At 39.4% G+C, this 13,771-nt stretch overlaps 1 long non-coding RNA gene across 1 annotated transcript; it reads right to left on the bottom strand.

The window, feature by feature from the left end:
- Positions 1–288: 288 nt before the first annotated feature.
- Positions 289–2,983, bottom strand: LOC112062014 (uncharacterized). Its single transcript, XR_002890491.3, has 3 exons — positions 2,311–2,983; positions 1,203–1,298; positions 289–357 (listed from the first exon to the last, which is right to left on the bottom strand). It is a non-coding gene; the product is annotated as an uncharacterized lncRNA (long non-coding RNA).
- Between the last annotated feature and the right edge of the window lie 10,788 nt (positions 2,984–13,771).

Genomic DNA, 13,771 nt, shown 5'->3' on the forward strand with positions numbered 1-13,771 from the left:
TGTGTACATATATATGTGTATGTGTACATATATACATTTTTTCCTGATTGCTATCTACTTGATGTTAAAATTTTAATAGGCTTGAGGCAATAGACCCAAATAGATTTTATTAAAATAATGTTTCTTGGGAATAACTTTCTTAGAACTGAACATTTTTTATAGTCCTTTACGTCTCTAAAATTCTTTGACTCTCTAACAATAACCATAAAAACAGAAACAATTTCATTAAGCTTATTCTAAGAAATACTGTATTTTAATTTTAGATAAGGAGTATGTTAAAATATTTACCAACTGTGTTAGCACTCTGACATCAAAAGAACGATTAGTTGCTTGAGTATTTCCTCTAGAAGATTTTTTCTGAAATAACAAAAAAATTTAAAAAATTAGATTGTTGAGGTAGGAGTGGAACATAAAAGACAATTTAGGGACTATCCAACATACACTAAGTAACTCAGAGGGAAAAAAGGTCTTATTATTTGTTTTATTTTAGCTTTTTCTATAGATGTGTAACTTTGTGTAGTCTACATCAATCAATGTGCACTCTTAAAAACCATTAATCGCCTACTTTTATTCCTCTAAAGCAAGGATTGGCAAACTATGGCCTATGGGTCAAATCCAGACTGCCACCAGTCTTCGTAAATAGGTTTTACTGTAACACAACCAGGATCAGTCATTTACATATTGTCTATGGCTGCTTTCATGCTACAACAGCAGAGCTGAATAGGCCATGTGTAAGAGAGAACACATGGCCTCCAAAGCCTTAAATATTTACTATTTGGTTTTTTACATTAAGTTCACTGATCCCTGCTCTAAAGGGAGAGATCACCAAAGTTCCTCTTCAAATCAAAGATATTTTAGAAGCCCATACAGACCCCTCCTATAAAATGGCCAAACTTAGTTTTTAAACTGTTATCAGGGCAGAACATGACTTTAGTTTTAAGCAAGCAGTTTACATTGTAGAAATTAGATGTTATTTAGATGACACTCTCTCCTTTAGGTTTAAAAATTCCTATGATTTCAGAAATAATCTCCTATCATTTTCTGAGAAAAACATTTGCATTTTAGTTTAAAAGCCCTTAGAAATAAAAAGTAGATGAATTGTTTTCATGAAGGCAAGGCATAAAGAACTAAAGATAAGTCACCTTTTATTTTTCCTTAAGCACAAATAATTTCATAAGTAAGATGATTTTCTCTTAACTCACCTGTCCTCCTAATAGGTCACAATCTCCATCTTTAACTTGTCCATTAATCAAATAAATACTATTTTCTATTTGCTTGGCCCAGTGTATAAGTCCATTCTTAAAAGAAACACAACATAGATATCATTCAAATATAATGCCATCTCAATTAAACTCCCTCGAGTCGACTTTTTTCTACCTAGTATACTGAAATATTAAAAATCCCTAAGTATCAGCAATGTGGCATTTAAATTCAATATCATAAACAACAAAAAAGTATATCCCCAATTTTTGGCACTTTACCCATATTTAATAATAGTTTTTCTAATCTTTTTCCCAAACTAACATTTATGTCACAGACCTAGGAGACTTAATAACCACAGTCAAATAAAATTCAATAATTCCTGTTATCTTAAAAAAAGTGAGAAAAGAGAAAGAGCCTCAAACAAATATATAAAGCAGTATTAAAGAGGAAAAAATAAGTAAGCTCTATTTACCTCTTTCAATAGGAAAAAAGAAGAGAAATAAGTTATGAACAAAAGAATGGTACAGAAATACAAAAAAGAACTGGAAGATGGAAAACAAAACTAAAGATGAAGATAGTTCCCTGTGCTATACAGTAGGACCTTGTTGTTTATCCATTCTATATATAACAGTTTGCATCTGCTAATCCCAAACTCTCAATCTATATTCAATACCCTGTGATAACCCATAATCGAAAAGAATATGAAAAAGAATATATGAATCACTTTGTTGTACACTAGAAATTAACACATTGTAAATCAACTATATTTCAATAAAATAAATTTTTGAAAAAACTAAAGATGAAGAGAAAGCAAAAAGACCAAACAGTACATCTTCTTACATAATTATATTTTACAATGTACATAATTACATGTTAATTAACAAATATTTATGGAGCACTTATTATGCTAAATACATTAGTATGATAACAATGTCTCACCTCTAATTTTTTTAATCTGGGTAGAGTAACAAATTAGTTACCCATAACAATATTATTATAATTAGAATACAGTTTTTGAGGATTATAAAATGAATGGCATAGACGACCAGAATAAAGGCAGATAATCTATTCAGCAATCACTAAAGAAAATTCATTTTACCCTGATACCTTTGTATTTTTCTCCAGAGTATAGCTGACAGAAGTAGTAGACAGTGGGACATGAATATTAATATATACTGTACACTCTAAAGAAAGCCATGAAGCTGATAGTCCATTTTGATACTTCCAATCTGCTGGTTTTGCAGAACTCTTTAGCAAAGGGGGAAAAACATAAAATATGTGATTTATGTAAAACACACGGAGCAATAAAACATCATAAAATGTACAACCTAGTAACTTATACAAGCTGTTGTCTAATATATTTGGCCAAATTCCTTCATCAAAGGGTAATAGGTTAGAACTAAATAAAAATAAAGCATGCATTAAAAGTTCAGTATTCTTCAGCACATCCCAGGCAATCTTGGCAACTCCCTCGCCCAGTGAAAGGCTTGCTTAAAATCCTGACAAGTCCTCTGGTCCTGTAGTTCCCATCTGTAGCTTCAACAGTGTCAATTCTGAAGCTTCTGATGGAGAGTAAATAATCACTGAGCAAATACTAGGTGCCAGACATTTTCCTTTCTGTCCTATCCTTGCTAACAGAATACTGCATTACTTTTTCACACTGCTTCTTTTTTTTTTTTTTTTGGACACACTGCTTGGCCTGTGGGATTTTAGTTCCCCGACCAGGGATCGAACCCGTGCCCCCCTGCAGTAGAAGCATGGAGTCTAAACCACTGGACCACCAGGGAAGTCCCTCACATGTTTTGTTTTGGTTTGTCCATTTATTTGTGTGTGTGTGTGTGTGTTTTATATTCCACATATGTGTGAAATTGTGGTATTTTTCTTTCTCAGTCTGACTTATTTCACTCAGCATGATACCTTCAAGGTCCATCCATGTTGTCGCAAATGGCAAGATTTCACCTTTTTTTTTTTTTTTTTTTTTTCTTTTTGCGGTACACGGGCCTCTCCCTGTTGTGGCCTCTCCCGTTGCGGAGCGCAGGCTCCGGACGCGCAGGCTCAGCGGCCACGGCTCACGGGCCCAGCCGCTCCGCGGCACGTGGGATCTTCCCGGACCGGGCCACGAACTTGTGTCCCCTGCATTGGCAGGCGGACTCTCAACCACTGCGCCACCAGGGAAGCCCAGATTTCACCTTTTTTTATGGCTGATTAGTATTTCAGGGTGTGTGTGGGCGCACGTGTGTGTGCGCACGCGTGTGTATATCTTTTTTCATTCATCCATTGATGGACACTTAGCTCTTATAAATAATACTGAGATGAACATAGGGGTGCGTGTATCTTTTTGAATTAGTGTTTTCGTATTCTTTGGATAAATAGCCTGAAGTGGAATAGCTGGGGGAATTCCCTGGTGGCCTACTGGTTAGGATTCCAGGCTTTCACTACTGGGGCTGTGGTTCAATCCCTGGTTGGGGAATTGAGATCCCACAAGCCAAACCACACGGCCAAAAAAAAAAAGGGGATTAGCTGTATCGTATCGTAGTTCTAGTCTTAATTTTGGGGTAACCTCCATGCTGTTTTCCATAGTGGCTGCACCAGTTTACATTCTTTTTTTTTTTTTTGAGTTTTTAAAAAATGTTTAATTTTTTAAAATTTTTGGCTGTGTAGGGTCTTCGTTGCTGTGTGTGGGCTTTCTCTAGTTGCGGTGAGCGGGGGCTACTCTTCTTTGTGGCGCGCGGGCTTCTGATTGTGGTGGCTTCTCTTGTTGCAGAGCATGGGCTCTAGGCGTGTGGGCTTCAGTAGTTATGGCATGCGGGCTCAGTAGTTGTGGCTCGCAGGCTCTAGCGTGCAGGCTCAGTAGTTGTGGCGCATGGGCTTAGTTGCTCCACAGCATGTGGGATCTGGCGTGTGGGATCTTCTTGGACCAGGGCTCGAACCCGTGTCCCCTGCATTGGCAGGTGGATCCTTAACCACTGAGCCACCAGGGAAGCCCAGTTTACATTCTTATCAACAGTGTATGAAGATTCTAAGGGCTTCTTTTTAAAAAAATTCAAAATAACTGCAATACATTCTCACACGCCAAAAAATTAGGTAACAATTTCTTGATATCAGTATCCAGATAGCATTTACATTTCCTGACTTGTCTCATAATGAGGTATAGTTTATGTACCATAAACTGCACTGATTTAAAGTATACAATTCATCAAGTTTTTACAGATGTAAACACCCATAAAAGCACTACCACAATAAAAAAAACCAGAACATTTTAATTATCCCCCAAAGTTTCCCTGTGCCCCTTCCTCTGTCTCAGGCCACAGAAAAATCATTGATCTGCTTTCTGTCACTATAGATGAGTTTACAGAGAATGTGGTTTTGAAAAAACCCAACAAACCTAAATGGTACACGATTTTATAAAAATTAGAAAGAATTCTAGAGAATGAAGAAAAATATGCCATGGCCGCTGAGCCTGCGCGTCCGGAGCCTGTGCTCCGCAGCGGGAGAGGCCACAACAGTGAGAGGCCCGTGTACCGCAAAAAAAATAATAATAATAATAATAAAAAAATATATATATATGATACCATATACTATTAATTATAATAAATTATCTCATGATTTAAAAAAGACAGCAAAAGTGATCGTATCTGATAAAATGAACTGTTTACCAAAAGGAATGAGAGAGGGAAATAATACCCGGACATAGCTGCGGGTGATTCTGTGTTCATTAGCAACTCTGTCTCACTAGTTTTTGGCAAAAAATCTTAGCCATTCAAAAAAATGTTGCAGTACTCACTGTGTGCCAAGCGTTGTTCTGGGAACTGGAGATACCTGGAATGAACAAGACATATACAGCTCTCCTGCCCTTTTATAAATCCCTTTATTGTTTGTTTTTCTGATTACAAAAGCAGAGCATGAAAAACCTGAAAATTACACAAACAAAAGAAGAACATAAAGAAAAAAAATACCAATTTTGTTTCTGGCCAAATTGTTTTTATTCAAATCACTAGGAGTGGAAGAAAATACAGGAAAACATTAATAGTCATTGGCTCTTGGTTACTGATATTATGGATGATGGTTATTTTATTCTTTATATATTGCTCTATTTAAAATTTTTCTCCAACGGACAGACATTAGTCTTATAAACAGAAAAAAAACCCCACACATTTTAGAAAAAATATAAAAAGCAATGGTAGGTGAGTGATGCAGACAAATGAAAAGTTGTCTTAGTGTGATGGAATTCTAAGTAATTTCTCTTAAAATATTTAATGCAATTGTGTGAGAGGGAGTTGGAGGAAAATTATAAAATTGAAAGCACACTATACTTGTTTGAACTTGTACCTTGTTTTCATTTACTATTGTGATATTAGGTAGGGTGAAGTAATTGTTTTATACTTATAAATGCGTTAATATTTAACCCTTGTGGAGTGTCCCTCTGGATTTCTGAAAGGCCACCTTTCCCCGCTGTGCTAGCCATTAACGTTAAGCTACACGAGCTCTGCATTGGTGACAGTGAATAAAGGAAATGACCTAGAGCAGAATCCCTGGGGCTTAGACTTAGAATCAATGGGGCGAAGTAAATAAATATTTGTCAAATGAAAAATATTGAATAGGAAATTCCTCCTGGCCTTGGCCCAGTCCATAAGCAGAGATGAGAAGCCTTCACGCATAGAACCTCCTTTTAGAAACCTTGCTCTAAGCATTCTACCCCAAGCACATTGTTCTTTTATTCAAAATTTTAGCGTACTGTGCATTTTAATTTACAACTGAAGGCCTCTTCTGAAGTTCACTGGAGTGAAAATCTGTAATTGCTGGCCATTGTCCATTCTTCCTTCTCCAGAGTGAGCCCCTCTTCCTTCTTCAAACTTCTTGTAGTTTGGTAGGACTGTCCATCAGGATACTCTGCTCTCCACTAGCCAAAGTGTAGGTACTTAACCCCCGTTGGGCCCGTCAGCCATGCCCTTTCTGGAATGTGGATTCCCTAAACTCTTGCTGGCGAAGCACCCCAAGGTGCTGGCCACTGGTTCCTGCTTCCAAGATCTCTAGAATGGCTGCTTTTATTCTGTGAGCTCCACATGCCCTATCATATATTCCCTTTTTGCTGAAGTTAGCCTGAGTCCATTTGTTGCTTACAACCAAAGAATGTCTGATGTTCACCTAACCCCTTCCCCCTCCAAGTCCAGAATTCAACCATAGCTTCTCCTGAATAAGGACTATGGCCCCGTAGTTGGAGAGGAAATAGATAAGGTACTAAAAACTTTGCAAATGTGTATTTACAATTGTATGAAAGCTACAGGAAAACAGAAAGTTGTGCAAATTGTTTCCAACAGCGGATTCAATACAGCAAATTGGGTACACAGCTGAAAGAAAGGACAAGATAACCTGGATATTTGTCACTGCTTCCTTTACCCTTAGAGCTGATATTAGTAACTGCAAGAAGCAGCTACCACACTTAGGGCTTGGGGAACGAAAGGAAAGCAGTGGGGTTACCAGAACCTGGGAGCTTGCAGGAGAGGTCCTGCGCTGGCTGGTGCATGGGCCTCTAGTGGGGGCACTCCACACAGCCCCTGCTCAGACCCCCAAGAAGGCATGGCTGGTGGGCCCTGGTGCCTCTGCGGAGGCCTGGTATGGTGATGCTGGGAAGGCTGAAAGAAGCTGGAGGCTGGTGGGGGGGGTGAGTGGGGGCTGTTGATGGAAGCTGGCAACCAGAGGTCCCTTGTCCCTCCTTCCAATCTCCCATCAGAACCTCCCATTAACAGAACCTCACGGGAAGGCAACCGGCTTGGGAGTTTGGGAAAAACAGTTTGTGGAGTCCCAGCCCTGGTATCACAGAGCAGAGTTAAAAAGGGTCAGCTTATGGGACTTCCCTGGTGGTCCAGCGGTTAAGACTGTGCTCCCAGTGCAGGGGGCCCGGGTTGGATCCCTGGTCAGGGAACTAGATCCCACAGGCATGCCACAACTAAGATCCCACATGCCACAACGAAGATCCCATGTGCCGCACCAAAGACCCGGTGCAGCCAAATAAATAAATATTAAAAAAGAAAAAAAGAGCCAGCTTAGCGCTGAGGCAGGTAAATAACCATGACAAAAGCATGCTTTACCTTTAAAAGGATCTGTAGTGGTTTTTGAAAATAGAATTCCCTGGTAAATTGGAAATTTTCAGTATATCTGTGGCTGAATGTAAATTACATCATTATTGTACTTTATGCCGAAAGACCTAAAGGCACAAATTTCAAACCTGTAACATGTTCTCTGGCCCTTAGTGATGGCATATGGATGTATCAGTTGGAAAATTTGTCTCCTAATACATATTTATGAGGTGCAGAAGTTACAGCAAGATTGCTTCATTTGATTATTACAAAGAGGAAACCAGCATTGATGTAAAGCTTTCTTAGTCATCAAGAGGTTCTGTAATTGTAAGGTAATTTACAAATTCCTTTTGAGACTTGCTTTTCAAAATATGTTAGAAGAAAAGCCAGAGAAATTCATTATATCGTTAAGAAAATACTTCATAATCTCACTTAAGGGAAATTACTTATGCTTAAAATGTATACATCGATTAACCTAACAGATTTTACTTGGAAAGTTTGCAAAATTACCAGTCTTCCAAGATTAATGAATAGGAGAAATTATTATACTGCTAGAAAACAAAATGTTAGATGAAAAATGCATCTGTGAATGTTCATAGCAACTTTATTTGCAATAGCCAAGAACTGAAATCAGCCCAGATGTCCTTCCACTGGTGAATAGTTAAACAAGCTGTTCTACAATTCATACCACGGAGTCGTACTCAGCAATAAAAAAAAGGAACTATTGATACACACAACTTAGATGAATCTACAGGGAATTATGTTGAGTGAAAAAAGCCAATCCCAAAAGGTTACATACCTTATGATTCCACTCATACAGCATTTTTGAAATGACAAAACTTTAGAAATCGAGGAGAGCTTAGTAGTGGCCAGAGGTTAGGGATTAGGGGTGAGGTTTAAGGAATGTGAGTGTGGTATTAAAACAGCAAAATGAGGAATCCTTGTGCTTGTCGTATTGGAATGGTTCAGTATCTTGACAGTGGTGGTGGATACATAAACCTATACAGGGATAAAATTGTGTAGCACAATACACAAAGACACACACATACACATGAGTACAGGTGAAACTGGGGAAATCTGACGATGAGTGGATTGTATCAGTAACAATATTCTGATTGTGATAATATACTATACTTTTGCAAGATACTACCTTTGGAGGAAACTGGGCACAGTGTATGAAGGCTGTCTCTATAATATTTCTTACAACTGCATGTGAATTCACAGTTATCTCAAAATTTTTATTTACAAATTAAAATTAAAAATGGTGTGCAGCAACAATCAAAAAACCTTAGTGGTGCTTTCAGTCTTGTTCCACTTACTGAAATAATAGTTCCTGCACGTGTGGGGTTTTTCAAATTTTAAATTATAGACAATCTCAAACATACACAAAAGAAAATAAAATAGTGGAATGAATGCCCATGTATACACCACCTAGCTTCAATAGTGATCAGCTCATGGTCAAATGTGTTTCATCTCTCCCCCCCTCACTCCTACCATCCCTCATTTATTTTGATGGATATATCACATCTCATATGATTTCATCTGTAAATATTTCTATATGCATCTCTAAAATACAAGGGCTCCTTTATATTTATTTTTTACATTGAGGTTAACATTGGTTTATAACATATTTCATGTGTACAGCATTATATTTCTACTTCTCTACACCCTACAGCGTGCCCACCACCAAAAACTTAGTTTCCATCCGTCACCATACAGTTGACCACCTTTTACCTATTTTGTCCTTCCTCCCTTCCCCTCTGGTAACCACTACTCTGTTCTCTGTATCTACGTATTTGTTTTGTTTTGGTTTGTCCATTTATTTGTGTGTGTGTGTGTGTGTTTTATATTCCACATATGTGTGAAATTGTGGTATTTTTCTTTCTCAGTCTGACTTATTTCACTCAGCATGATACCTTCAAGGTCCATCCATGTTGTCGCAAATGGCAAGATTTCACCTTTTTTTTTTTTTTTTTTTTTTCTTTTTGCGGTACACGGGCCTCTCCCTGTTGTGGCCTCTCCCGTTGCGGAGCGCAGGCTCCGGACGCGCAGGCTCAGCGGCCACGGCTCACGGGCCCAGCCGCTCCGCGGCACGTGGGATCTTCCCGGACCGGGCCACGAACTTGTGTCCCCTGCATTGGCAGGCGGACTCTCAACCACTGCGCCACCAGGGAAGCCCAGATTTCACCTTTTTTTATGGCTGATTAGTATTTCAGGGTGTGTGTGGGCGCACGTGTGTGTGCGCACGCGTGTGTATATCTTTTTTCATTCATCCATTGATGGACACTTAGCTCTTATAAATAATACTGAGATGAACATAGGGGTGCGTGTATCTTTTTGAATTAGTGTTTTCGTATTCTTTGGATAAATAGCCTGAAGTGGAATAGCTGGGGGAATTCCCTGGTGGCCTACTGGTTAGGATTCCAGGCTTTCACTACTGGGGCTGTGGTTCAATCCCTGGTTGGGGAATTGAGATCCCACAAGCCAAACCACACGCAAAAAAAAAAAGGGGATTAGCTGTATCGTATCGTAGTTCTAGTCTTAATTTTGGGGTAACCTCCATGCTGTTTTCCATAGTGGCTGCACCAGTTTACATTCTTTTTTTTTTTTTTGAGTTTTTAAAAAATGTTTAATTTTTTAAAATTTTTGGCTGTGTAGGGTCTTCGTTGCTGTGTGTGGGCTTTCTCTAGTTGCGGTGAGCGGGGGCTACTCTTCTTTGTGGCGCGCGGGCTTCTGATTGTGGTGGCTTCTCTTGTTGCAGAGCATGGGCTCTAGGCGTGTGGGCTTCAGTAGTTATGGCATGCGGGCTCAGTAGTTGTGGCTCGCAGGCTCTAGCGTGCAGGCTCAGTAGTTGTGGCGCATGGGCTTAGTTGCTCCACAGCATGTGGGATCTGGCGTGTGGGATCTTCTTGGACCAGGGCTCGAACCCGTGTCCCCTGCATTGGCAGGTGGATCCTTAACCACTGAGCCACCAGGGAAGCCCAGTTTACATTCTTATCAACAGTGTATGAAGATTCTAAGGGCTTCTTTTTAAAAAAATTCAAAATAACTGCAATACATTCTCACACGCCAAAAAATTAGGTAACAATTTCTTGATATCAGTATCCAGATAGCATTTACATTTCCTGACTTGTCTCATAATGAGGTATAGTTTATGTACCATAAACTGCACTGATTTAAAGTATACAATTCATCAAGTTTTTACAGATGTAAACACCCATAAAAGCACTACCACAATAAAAAAAACCAGAACATTTTAATTATCCCCCAAAGTTTCCCTGTGCCCCTTCCTCTGTCTCAGGCCACAGAAAAATCATTGATCTGCTTTCTGTCACTATAGATGAGTTTACAGAGAATGTGGTTTTGAAAAAACCCAACAAACCTAAATGGTACACGATTTTATAAAAATTAGAAAGAATTCTAGAGAATGAAGAAAAATATGTGTATATTCCTGTCTGATATATTTTGATGGTGAGTCCCTGAGACAGGAAGCAAGTTAAATTTAGAATACTGAATAATAACCGCTAACATTTATTGAGCAGTTAGTATGTGCCACTTATTTTACATCTATTATCTAATTTGTCTCATGATAACTCTCCGATTATTATCAATCCTATTATTATCAAACCCATTATACAATTGAGAAGACTGAGGCTCAGAGAGGTAACTTACGCATGATCTCACAGCTTGTAATTGAAGGAGCTTAGATTATAACTACTAGGTCCTTGACTCCAGTGCAATTCCCTTAAACACAGCTGTCATCAGTTTATCAGCAAAAAGAACTGACACGAGAAGAACACCTGGGTGTGTTGTGAAAAAGTCTTACCCTTTCTTTGACAAAGGAGCATAGACAATTCAATAGACAAAGGATAGTCTGTTCAACAAATGCTGTGGGAAGAACAGGACAGCCACGTGCAAAAGACTGAATGGAGACACAGACCATACATCTTTTACAAAACTTAACTCAAAATGCGGAGTAGACCTAAATGTGAAACTATAAAATCCCTAGGGACTTCCCTGGTGGCGCAGTGGTTGAGAATCCTCCTGCCATTGCAGGGGACGTGAGTTCGAGCCCTGGTCAGGGAAGATCCCACATGCCGCGGAGCAGCTAAGCCCGTGGGCCACAACTACTGATCCTGTGCTCTAGAGCCTGCAAGCCACAACTACTGAAGCCCACACGCCTAGAGCCCATGCTCTGCAACTAGAGAAGCCACCGCAATGAGAAGCCCGTGCACCACACCAAGAGTAGTCCCCGCTCGCCACAACTAGAGAAAGCCCGTGCGCAACGAAGACCCAACGCAGCCAAAAATAAATAAATAAAGGAATAAATAAATTTATTTTTAAAATATGTGTATATATTTAGATTGCTTAAAGTGGTGGCTTTAAAACTTTTCTTGGCTGCAATCCACAGCAACGTATACATTTTACATTATCAATCTATCATCTTTCAGTCTATCATCTTTCCATCTTTCTATGATACTGAAACAAATTTCTCACAAAGTAGTACCCATCCTCACTGTGTGTAATACACGCTGATGTGATCTATTCTATTCTGTTCTCTTTCATTTTAAAAAAATGCTGATCATGATCCTCTAATTCGTTTCACTAATGGGCCAAGACCTATAGTTTAAAAAATGTGGCTTGGAAAGCTCCAGATGAAATTTGCAGTGAATAGACCAAAGTGTCACATGTGATTATCAAAATGCATTAAAAGAGGGCTTTTACCACTTTACTTCTGAATACATATAAAAATTCTAAATTGACATACCACAGACTGTATTTCTGGGGGTTGAGATTGATAGATCAAGTCTTTTAAAAATATATATTTATTTATTTATTTGGCTGCACTGCGTCTTAGTTGTGGCACGTGGGATCTTCATTGCAGGATCTTCGTTGCAGCGGCATGCACTCTTAGCTGCACCATGTGGACTCCTAGTTGCAGCATGCATGTGGGATCTAGTTCCGTGACAGGAATCGAACCTGGGCCCCCTGTGTTGGGAGTGTGGCCTCTTAACCACTGGACCGCCAGGGAAGTCCCTAGATCAAGCCTTTTAATTTTACTTTTCAAATTGTTTGAAGGACTAATTTTAACATGTATAACTTTTATACTACAAAAGAACTCTAGCGTGATGTTAGCTATTTATCCTAAGGAGCCAATGTCATGTCATACTTCTAAAAGTTATGTTTTATAAAACACAGTGGAGGGGCTTCCCTGGCGGTCCAGTGTTTAAGACTCCACGCTCCCAATGCAGGGGGCACAGGTTGGATTCCTGGTCGGGGAACTAAGATCCTGCATGCAGCACGGCACAGCAAATAAATAAATAAAATAAAATAAAATAAAAGTACTACTTAACAAAAAAACAGTGGAAAATTGGACACAACAGGAACGTGCAATTACAGGATATTAGTTCCATAAATTGTAAATTATCCATGTAGTGTACTACACAGACGTTAACAATGATGATTTAAGGTCTAGCTCAGTGATTCTCAATCAGGGGCGATTTCACCTCCCCGGGGACCTTTGGCAATGTCCAGAGACATTTTGGGTTGTCACACTGGGGGAGGGGAGGGCTCCTTTCATCTAGTGGGTAGAGGCCAGGGATGCTGCTAAACATCCTACGGTGCACAGGACAGTCTCCACAGGAAAGAATGATCCCCAAATAGCAATAGTGCTAAGGGTGAGAAACCCTAGTTTAGCTAAATGATTATATTGTCATGGAAGCTTTATCTCCCTCATATCTGTAAATAATCTTTTTTAGTAGCATTTTATCTATCTCTCTCTCATACTTGGAATACAGTTATCTATGTTCATGTCTTATTTCCCTTCCTAGGTAGAAAGCTCCTTTTTACAGATAGGATACGTGCCTGATTCATCTCGGTATAACCAGCAACCAGACCACCTTGTGTCTTGTAACTGTTTAATAAATGTTTGTTGAGTTATTACATAAGAATAACAGATCATGGCACTGTACGTATTGAAATGGAACGATGTCCACAATATACTTTACTGGAAAAAAAAGCAGATTAGAAAACAACGTGAGTGATCTATAGATTCAGTGCAGCCCTTATTACAATCCCAACTAACTTATTTGCAGAAATTGTTAAGCTGACCCTCAAATGCAGATGGAATATCAAGGGGCCTGGAAAAGCCAAAACAGTCTTGAACAAAGATGGAGGACTCACACTGTAGAACTCTCGGAAGAAAGGATAGGAGTAAATCTTCGAGACCGTGGGTTAGGCAGTGATTTCTGAGATATGACACCAAAAGAACAAGTGACCAAAAACAACAACAAACCACACAAAAAACCCCCCGATAAACTGGACTTCATCAAAATTTAAAACTTCTGGGGCTTCCCTGGTGGCGCAGTGGTTAAGAATCCGCCTGCCAATGCAGGGGACACGGGTTCAAGCCCTGTTCTGGGAAGATCCCACATGCCGCAGAGCAACTAAGCCTGTGCGCCACAACTACTGAGCCTGCACTCTGGAGCCCT

Source organism: Physeter macrocephalus, chromosome 21, assembly GCF_002837175.3.
Source record: "Physeter macrocephalus isolate SW-GA chromosome 21, ASM283717v5, whole genome shotgun sequence".
Lineage (NCBI taxonomy): Eukaryota > Metazoa > Chordata > Mammalia > Artiodactyla > Physeteridae > Physeter > Physeter macrocephalus.